Source organism: Medicago truncatula, chromosome 3 (assembly GCF_003473485.1).
Source record: "Medicago truncatula cultivar Jemalong A17 chromosome 3, MtrunA17r5.0-ANR, whole genome shotgun sequence".
NCBI lineage: Eukaryota > Viridiplantae > Streptophyta > Magnoliopsida > Fabales > Fabaceae > Medicago > Medicago truncatula.
The window spans coordinates 4,708,112-4,718,680 of record NC_053044.1 but is presented as its reverse complement, the minus strand read 5'-3'; the positions used below and the strand labels follow the sequence as shown (position 1 = coordinate 4,718,680).

The 10,569-nt window shown below is 32.8% G+C and overlaps 1 pseudogene; it reads left to right on the top strand.

The window, feature by feature from the left end:
• The first annotated feature begins 5,445 nt into the window (after window positions 1-5,445).
• On the top strand, window positions 5,446-8,671 carry LOC11424882 (serpin-ZX-like; annotated as a pseudogene).
• The last annotated feature ends 1,898 nt before the right edge of the window (window positions 8,672-10,569 follow it).

Sequence of the window (10,569 nt, the reverse complement as noted above, 5' to 3'; positions counted from 1 at the left end):
CTACATTCTTTCCTAATCAATATTAGACATGTTCAGGCACTCAAAGGCATCTAAGGTTCAACTCAAAAGTCAAAACCTCGGAAAATGACATGCTCTCTGGTCAAGCTCGCGAGGCGAGTTCAACTGCTCGCTATGGCGAGCTGCATCGTGCAACTCGCGAGGCGAAGGGAAATGGCTCGCGTGGCGAGCGATGAAAATCATCACTCGCGAGGCGAGGATCATAGCTCGCTATGGCGAGGGATGAATTTTGGCTCGGACAGAATGCAGTTTTCACACAATTTTCATCAACTCTCATGGTTTTAAGCCTAAACTCGATTCCAGAATTCATCATAATCATTATCTAAGGTCTAGGGACAATCTCTACATCATTCTAACAACTTTTCACCGTTTAATTATCAATTCTATCAATTTTAACCTACTTTTCGATTTCTCTAAAACTCATTCTACTTCCTGTTAAACCTAACCATTGATTCTCATACTTAATAGAATTGCAAAGTTAGTCTCACCCTTACCTTAAAGAATGAAAATCGCAGCTTTCCTAGGTCTTCTCCCTTCTCTTGGCTTTTTCTCCCTTTTCTCCAAAAACAGTCGTACGTTATGTTTTTTCTAAACTAGGTCTCTCCTATTTATATAAATCTTTAACCTACTTATTTTTCTCTTAAATCCAATATATATATATATATATATATATATATATATATATATATATATATATTTCCATAACAAATCATTTATATTTCTATAGCAAATGACATATATTTCTACAACAAATCATGTATATTTCTATAACAAATAATATATATTTCTAAACCAAATAACATATATACATTTCTAAATCAAATAACATATATATTATATTAATAAATATATAACATATATCATAACAAAATATCACTCATCAAAATAGATCATATAAATCACACAAATCATATAAGTATATTCTAAACTCATTTAAATAATCAAATAATTAGAGAGGGCGTTACAAAATGTGTAATAGTTACTTGAAAGAGAGGAATTAGGATTTTTAGTTTGTTTCCACCCAAAATATATTTTAGAGATGTGGATGAAATCCCCTACTTATTTGAATGAGAGAAATAAGGATTTTAGTGTGTTTCCACCAAAAAGTTACTTTAGAGATGTGGATAAAATCTCTTAGTTACTTGAATGAGAAGAATTAGGATTTTTAGTTTGTTTCCACCGAAAACATATTTTAGAGATGTGGATGAAATCTCCTACTTATTTGAATGAGAGAAATAAGGATTTTAGTTTGTTTCCACCAAAAAGTTAGATTAGAGATGTGGATGAAATCTCTTAGTTACTTGAATGAGAGAAATTAGGATTACGATTTAAGTTTGTTTCCACCCAAAACATATTTTAGAGATGTGGATGAAATCTTTAGTAGTTACTTGAATGAGAGGAATTAGGATTTTTAGTTTGTTTCCACCCAAAACATATTTTAGAGATGTGGATGAAATCTTTAGTAGTTACTTGAATGAGAGGAATTAGGATTTTTAGTTTGTTTCCACCCAAAACATATTTTAGAGATGTGGATGAAATCTTTAGTAGTTACTTGAATGAGAGGAATTATGATTTTTAGTTTGTTTCCACCCAAAACATATTTTAAAGATGTGGATGAAATCCCCTAATTATTTGAATGAGAGAAATAAGGATTTTAGTTTGTTTCCACCAAAAACATAGTTTAGAGATGTGAATGAAATCTCTTAGTTACTTGAATGAGAGAAATTAGGATTAAGATTTTAGTTTGTTTCCATCCAAAACATATTTTAGAGATGTGGATGAAATCTTTAGTAGTTGTTTGAATGAGAGGAATTAGAATTTTTAGTTTGTTTCCACCCTAAACTTATTTTAGAGATGTGAATGAAATCCCCTAATTATTTGAATGAGAGAAATAAGGATTTTAGAAAGTTAGTTTAGTGATGTGGATGAAATCTCTTAGTTACTTGATTGAGAGAAATTAGGATTAGGATTTTAGTTTGTTTCCACCCAAAACATATTTTAGAGATTAGGATTAGTAATTGTTAGTAATAATGTTAAGAGGAGACGTTACACATCTATGCTACTAAATTGATTCTAGTAATTGTTACTAATAATGTTACTAAAAGTCATGTTACTAAAATGCTTCAGTAACACAGCCATGCTACTAAATTGATTCAGCAACACAAAAACAAACACAAATATATAAATCAAAAAGTAAAGCAAGCAAGGCTAAATTATTTATGAAATTCAAGGGACATTTTCTAAATTCAAAGACAAAAAAAATAGATGCTTCCAAAACTCTAAGAAACTAAAACTTAAAATTCAAATTGGAAAGGTCTTGCACAATTTATCTAAACATGGACTAATTGTAAATAACATCAAGGTAGATGGTATCATGTGACCCAACCATCGGAGCACCCCCTCGGATCTTCACACCTTCACGGAGCCTGCGAGCTTCCACAAACCTATTCCCCCTACAGTTCACAAAAAACACATACAACATCAATATCATATTCAACGATATATGATCTGTATTTCAGTATGAGCTTGTTGATTGCTTTGTCAAGATCGAAAAAAGGGTTTTTCACCAACGGACCTACAAAAGATTGAAAGGGATTGAAAGAATGATTTATACTTTAAAACAGCGAGGAATAAGAGCAAAAATCTATATATTTAGTTTAAACCAGAGTGGAATGAAGATATGGTTACCAGTGAGGCAGTGGTATGACAGCAAAGTCTGAATGTTTCTGGAAGCCATGTTGAAAAGAGATTTCAGTTTAGGAGAAAGGATTAAAATATATTGGTGAGGGTTTGGAGGAGAGAAAGGTATGATTTTAAAAAGAGATTTCGGTTTAGGAGAAATGATTAAAATATATTGGTTAGGGTTTGGAGGAGGGGAATTAGGAAATATGGTTTAGGAGGAGTGAAGTTAGATGGTTAAGGTTTGGAGGAGGAGAATTAGGAAATATGGTTAGGTTTTAAAGGAGGGAAAAGTTGCTAAAATATTAGGGTTAAAATATTAGGTTAAAATTAGGGCTACAAAGTTTTGTTTAGGAATAAGAAGAAGAAGATGCTCACACCTAATCTCCTATTTTCATGAACAACCCTAATGCTCACACCTAATCTTCTTATATATCTTCTTATCTTCTTATCTTCTTATATATTAAAGTTAACCCGTCAGTCCTAATTTTAACCTAAACCCTATTGCATAATTTTACTGTTTTAACCCTAATGCTCACACCTGAGCTCCTATTTTCATGAACAACCCTAATGCTCTCACCTAATCTTCTTATATATTAAAGTTAACCCGTAAGCCCTAATTTTAACATAAACCATATTGCATAATTTTACTGTTTTAACCTTAATACTCACACCTAATCTCCTATTTTCATGAACAACTCTAATGCTCACACCTAATCTCCTATTTTCATGAACAAAGAAAATCGGCATCGCTTTATTTCCCCTATTTCTTCAAAACAAATCGCCCTATTTATTCAACAAAACAAATCTCTCTATTGGTATAAAAGGGTTTTGAAAGATTATAGCAACATTTTTTTTTTGTTAATATTTCACTTTTCATCCAAATTAGAACTGAACTCTCTTTGTTAAATATCTACCACAAAATGCACTAGAATTTTGCAATCTATATAAACAGGCGGAAGAAACATTTCAACAAACAGTTAAAGGGTATCATTTACGGTAAAGGCCAAATATTCGATAAAAGGAAAATTATTTAAATAAAACATTTTACATGTTGAGGTTAAGAATGAGCTATTTTTAGGTACATAATATAATTAACATATAATTTTTACAAAAGAATGAAGTAACATTTTGTCAAAAAAAAAAAAAAAAAGATGAAGTAACATACCAATAATATAACATTGACATATAATTTTAACAAAAGAATGAAGTAAGACACGATTGATAAAAATTAATATTTTTAAGGTGAATAAGTGTGGTGTCTGAGGTTCAAATTCCAACATCTGCATATATTTGGGACCACATATTTCATTCTCTTTGATATGCATTGAGATTTGTTTTTGTCTACTACATCTACAATGTATATGACCCGTGCGGCAGCACGGGTGGAAAGTCTAGTGTTCATTTATTTCTTCTAAGTATAAATTATTGGTTCAGATGATAATAAAAGTGTTATTGACAAGATATTAAATATGGATTTATATTCATCCAAGTTCAGATTTATCGCAATATATCGATCATATCTTTATTACCTTTCTCATCCAAAAATAGACTCTTAATAAAGTTAACTGTTAATTGTTTGTCTTTAATATCTTTTGAATCAAGATAAGAAAAAAAACATATAAATTTTTAAGTTTGGGGGGAATTTTGCACATAAGTGCAAAACTTCAGGGGGGTATTTGCAAAACTTCATGTTCACTGACAGAAGAATTTGACGGAGGGGGTAAATTGATTAACGTTGTGCAATTTCAGGGGGGTAATTGACGTTTTGTTAATTTCAAAGGGGTAATTGACGAAACTTACAATTTCAGGGGGGTAATTGACGTTTTGTTAATTTCAAAGAGGTAATTGACGAAACTTACGATTTCAGGGGAGAAATTGACTATTTACTCGTTATAGATTCTATCTTGGGCTCACGTATTTGTATGTATTTTATCAACCCTAATTGTAGCATAGATATCTTGGGCCTCACGTTTGGTATATATTCTTAACCCTAGTTGTAGTATCAAATTTAAAAACTTAATTGTTATATAAAGCGAGAGAGAAGATGAATGCCTAGTATTGCCGACTCAGCTACGCTCTTCAGTTCTCTGCTTCAGTTTTGTAAGTCAATTTATTTCTTTATTTTCTGATTTCGATTTTTCTTGAGGAGTAATGGGAAAATTAGTTATGCACTTTTTCTATGATGTAGGCCCTGATTTTTGTTGGGAAATTTATTTCAATTTATGTTGTGAAATCTACAAAAAAGCTCTCTCTAAAACCTAAAAGTATCATCAATGTATATTTTTTTTTGTTTACCCTCTCATTCTTAAGAAAATTGAACCTTATTAATATGAAGTTATACGGTGAATTAAACAAATCTTTGTCAGTAATTATTCTTACAAAAAAGTAAACTCAAACATTGCGGAAAGATGAAAAAACTTATAATTATTTGATGTAAAAACTTATAAGTGAAAGACAAAAAAAAAAAAAAAAAAGTTCTATAAAATTAAACGGCTAACCCGTTTAACCTGACCCGAGGGCACGGTTTAGGGTTTCAGATCATACATCAATTTGGGGGAATATAAATAGTAAGCCTGGGAAGAACTCATTTCTCACAGTCTCTTCCTCTTCTTCATTTCCTTGTTCTCTCTCCAAAACCCTAATTTCCTCTCTCCGTCACACCGTCCGCGTCTCCTCGTCCTCTGCGTCACGGTAACTCTTTCCTTATTTAAGTTTCTGTCTTTTTGAATGCAATAACCTGTGATTTTAATAATAAAAACAATAAATAATTTACAATGCTGAAATGTATTAATATAGGTCATTGAAGCAATGTCACAAGAAAATATGGAATCCCATTAGTTAAAATATGGAATCCGATTGGTTAAAATAACACACAAAAACTATTGTTATTGAATTGAATAGCTAGTTCACTCTCTCTATTGATTTGGTATGTTGTTCGTTGTTTTGATTTGGTATGTTGTTCGTTGTTTGCTAGTTTAATCATGTTTAAGTTACTTCACAAATAGAAATCTTACATTGTTATTTTTTATTTATTTTTACTTATTAGTTCTGTTTAATTTTCGTTCTGCATTGTCAAATCAAAAGAAAGGAAACATGGCTCACTGTGAATCAAAGCCCGAAGAGAAAAGAATGATACTTGAATCAATCACTAACCAAACAAAAGTTTCCCTCAGAATCGCCAAATATCTCTTCTCAAAAGAATCAGAGAAGAACATTGTGTTTTCCCCACTTTCGCTCCAAGTTGCGCTCAGCATGATCGCTGCTGGCTCTGACGGACCCACAAGAGAACAGCTTCTCGACTTCCTTCTCTCCAAATCAACTGATCATCTCAACTCCTTTGCTTCTCATCTCGTTTCTGCCATCATCTCCAATGCTGCTCCCTCCGGTGGTCCTTGCCTCTCTTTCCTTAATGGAGTGTGGGTTGATCAAAGCCGTTCTCTGCAACCTTCCTTCCAACAAATAGTATCTAATGATTATAAGGCCACCTTGTCTTCTGTTGATTTCAAGAACAAGGTATGTATTTTATATCTCCCTCTTTTCATTGCAATCCATGCTCTACTTTGATTTCTTGCTAATGAATTAAAGTTTCTACCTTCACAAACAATTAGTTTTATTTTTATTTTATTTCACTTACATTAGAGAGTGCACTGGTTCTGGTGTAGAGAGTAGGTTCTTATTTTAAAGATAAATAGTCATCGTTGTCGCCTTTTAATAAAAAATTAGGAACTGTTTATTTCATCACAAAGTAGGGTTATAGTTATAATGTATTTGGAGGTATGAATTGCTCTATATTCAGATAACAACTTAACGACTTTGGTAATTACCAATTATAATTGACCAAAGCAATTCCATGTGACAAACCTTTGTTATTCAAATGCCTCAAAATTTTATATTACTAATGAGAGCATCAAATATCAACTTCTATGAAAGCAATTGACAAATACAACTTTCCTCTCCTTACTTCCTTGTAGCATCCAACTAATTTATCAACATATTTGCTTAACTGATTTTTGTATTTTTTATGGTTTTAAAGGCTACCGAAGTGCTTCAAGAAGTGAATTTATGGGCTGAAAAAGAGACAAATGGTTTAATAAAAAATCTACTTCCACCCGGGTCAGTTGATGACTTAGTTGTCCTCATTGGTGCGAATGCACTGTACTTTAAAGGAACATGGGAGGAGCAGTTTGATATTGAAGATACAGAGGACTATGTTTTTCACGTTCAGAATGGCAACTCTGTTTAGGTTCCCTTCATGACCAGTTGTGAGAAGATGGATTGTTAGATTTGATTGAGGTTCCCTTCATGCACTGTACTTTATCGGTGTTTTTGATGGTTTTAAGATTCTTCATCTTCCTTTTGAGCAAGGTGGAGGAAAGCGTCGATTCTCTTTTTACCTTTTTCTTCCTGATGCAGAAGATGGATTGTTAGATTTGATTGAGAAGCTAGCTTCCGAATTTGAGTATTTACAACACAAGCTTCCTAGTCGAAAAGTTAAAGTTGGTGCCTTCCGGATTCCAAGATTCAATATTTCTTTTGAACTTGAAACGTCTAGTGTGCTGAAGGAGCTAGGAGTGGTTTTACCTTTTTCCGATATTGGAGGTGTGGCAAAAACGGTGGCTGGTGAAAGCCTTGTTGTTTCCAAGATATTTCACAAGTCTTTTATTGAAGTAAATGAAGCAGGTACTGAAGCTGCTGCGGCAACTGCTTTCATAGAGGCGGAGTATGGTATGTCCGAAGTAGAAGACGACACTTCGAAGATAGAATTTGTGGCTGACCACCCTTTCTTGTTTTTGATCCGAGAAGATTTGTCTGGAACTGTACTCTTCATTGGACAAGTTCTCAATCCTCTTGACATGTGATCTCAACTTCTCACTATGGAGTCAATAGGATCACTCAAAGATATAGTGGGGAACTTTTTATTTTTATTAAATAATTTATTTTTTATGAAGATGGTTTACTGTTTGGATGCCTATTCTAACTATTTCTAGACTTTTTTTGATTTTAGGTGGAAGCAATATATTTATCTATATTTTCATGTAAGAAACTTATAGGTTTAGAAATGCTACTCAGTTGTGTTTACAAATTAACAAAACATGCTACTGCGGATTAAAGGGCTGCTTCATTTGGTATTATAAACCAATCCTATATCTCCAATGCTGCTATCACTTATGTCTAACCAAAGTTTCTGCAAGATTAAGCAGAAATTTTATGACTCACAACGGAAACAAGGGTTAGCAAGCGCTAAACCTAAAAGATAAACACACAGGTTGCAAGCGACAAACCTATCAAATAAGGGTTTTCAGAATCCACTAGAATTGAGAGAAAATTCTCGAATATTTTATTGAATGAAAAGTGCATCTTACGCTGCAAAAGTTCTGTTTGAATACTAAAAGAAATAACAAATCTGTATGGGCCGAAAAATAACAAACCGAAATAAAATAGAAAATTCTAGAAATATGTTGAAATATTAAAAGGCGGTTTCGGGCCTTCATACGACCTCGAATGACTAATTTAACCCCCTACATACATCATGACAAAGTGATGAGTTTTGCTCTTGAGGTCCGGGGCTTTCCGAAAAGGTATAATTCGGGTCATTCCGACACTGGATGCAAAATATGCATCATTCCGAGTGAACCTTTCTTGGGCCCCACTTTGTCTTCGATTCGCGCTACCAGCTTGTCTACATCATTTTACCCAATAAAAATGTCTTGAGAGTTAAAGTAATCTCAATTTGAAGTTTTAACATTTCAATCAAATTTCATACACTAAAGCTTTCTCCCTTTCCATATTGACAAGTTTGTTGTCTAGTACTACACGTATATAGACCTAATTCAAGTATTTACCTACACTAGAGGTGTTACCTTAACAATAAGAGCTTAGCCTTCTAAAATCAATACTGTGTTCGAATCCCTCTTGGGCCGGTTGTAATGACCATCATGCCACTTGAATTTATATAAAAAATTCCCATTTCCCCAATTATTTTTTAAAAAAACATTTACCAACTCAAGTTAGAGGTACTTGTTATTTTCATAAATTAGTTATTGACTTGCGCAACAGACAAGGTATGGTTATCTATGGGGCGACTCAAGTTAGAGGTACTTGTTCTTTTCATAAATTAGTTATTGACTCGGGCAACATACAAGGTATATATTAATTATCTGTGGAGCAACTGAATAATAGTTGTGATATTTGAACATCAAAATTCAAACATTGCATAGCATATCATACAAGTTTATCTCTATTTCTCTCAAGTATTGAGCACTTGCTTGGCAGAGATATTGTACTACTTATAAGATGTGCAAACACTACAAGAAATTTAATGATTTGCTACCAAATTTTAACTATGAATTTTTATTTCAGCTAATTTATTGCTAACTAACTAGATGCGAATATGCAATAAAATTTATTAGCCACATGATACTTGTCTTCCTCAGGAAACAAGTATTTCACATTTCACAAGTATTTAGTTCACCAGAGTAACAAAATATTATCACGCAACTAAAATAAGAGACGAGAAAAGAGGAACTGAACACACAATATTTTACGTGGAAACCCCTCAACAAATAAGGGGAAAAAAAACCACGGGGCTTCTCTCTAAATACAAGGAGAGACAAATTACCCTCTCTCGTGAAATAGGAGAATACTAACTCTATGAGAAACCTCACAGGAGAAACTATATTTCCTCTCTATATTTTTCCTCTCACTCTCAACAAGCTCTAATTCTTGTTGTTGTGTTACTACTTGATGTGATGAGATGAGATGTGTAGGGATTGTGCAAATGAACTTGCTATTTATAGGAGAGGTAAGCCTTAGCTCCTTAGATGCAACAAGCCACTTGTCTTCCATGCAAACTTCAAGAGTGAAACTTGTCACTTGCATCTCATGCATCTTGTAACATGTCAATGCATGCAACCATCCACTTTGCCACCATGCATTACATGAGAAGTGCAACTTGTCTTTCATGCACCATCGACATGTGTCTTGCTACAAAAGTGGCTTTACCAATCACAATATTGGGCTTGGATCATCATTTGGGCCAACTCCATTCTTGGGCTTGGATCATAACTTGAGCCCATATTATTCACATCATCATCAAAAAAGTACCTCAATCAATTTTAATTCATCATCTATCTCTTCTCCAAAATCGTCCCGCATATATGATGTGTATTTTATTCTATTAATTATCAATTTTAATTCTCATATATAATATTTATTAGAGTTTAATGGTGGTGGATCAACGGTCTAAAACAACTTTGTACACACAACTAATCAAACCATTCAGAATTAGCACAATAATTAATGATTTTTAACCAAAACAATTAATGCGACAATTTTGCGTCCAGCGGGAGAATGTAAATCGGTTCAAAATAATTAATAATCGTTTAACATCCTAATTAAGTTTTAACATTCACATGAGCAAATTTATAAGCCTACTCCAAAGCCTATACAATCTTATGGTGTATATCCTTCACTTATGCGAACTTTTATGTTTTAATTTAAAATCTTTTAGTTTGATGGTCGGTGGTGTTCAGATTGACGATAAGAGGTGGATGAATAGATTATTGACGGTGGTCAGATTGATTGTTGTTGGTGCTAGTCTAAATGGATTATAGTTAAAAAAATTAATTATAGTAAAAAAATGTGACAATGGTCGACGTACTAGTATGCGACCTCGGTGACGTTGAATCTATACTATATATAAAGAAAACAATCACTTTCATCTCTTTTGGGCTGACTTTTCTCTTTCCAAAAATACCCTCAATTTTCAATATAAATAACACATGTAATAAATAGATAACAACAAATTTAAATATTAAAATAAAAGTGTAACAAACATGATGTAAATATATATATGTTCAGTTTTTGTCT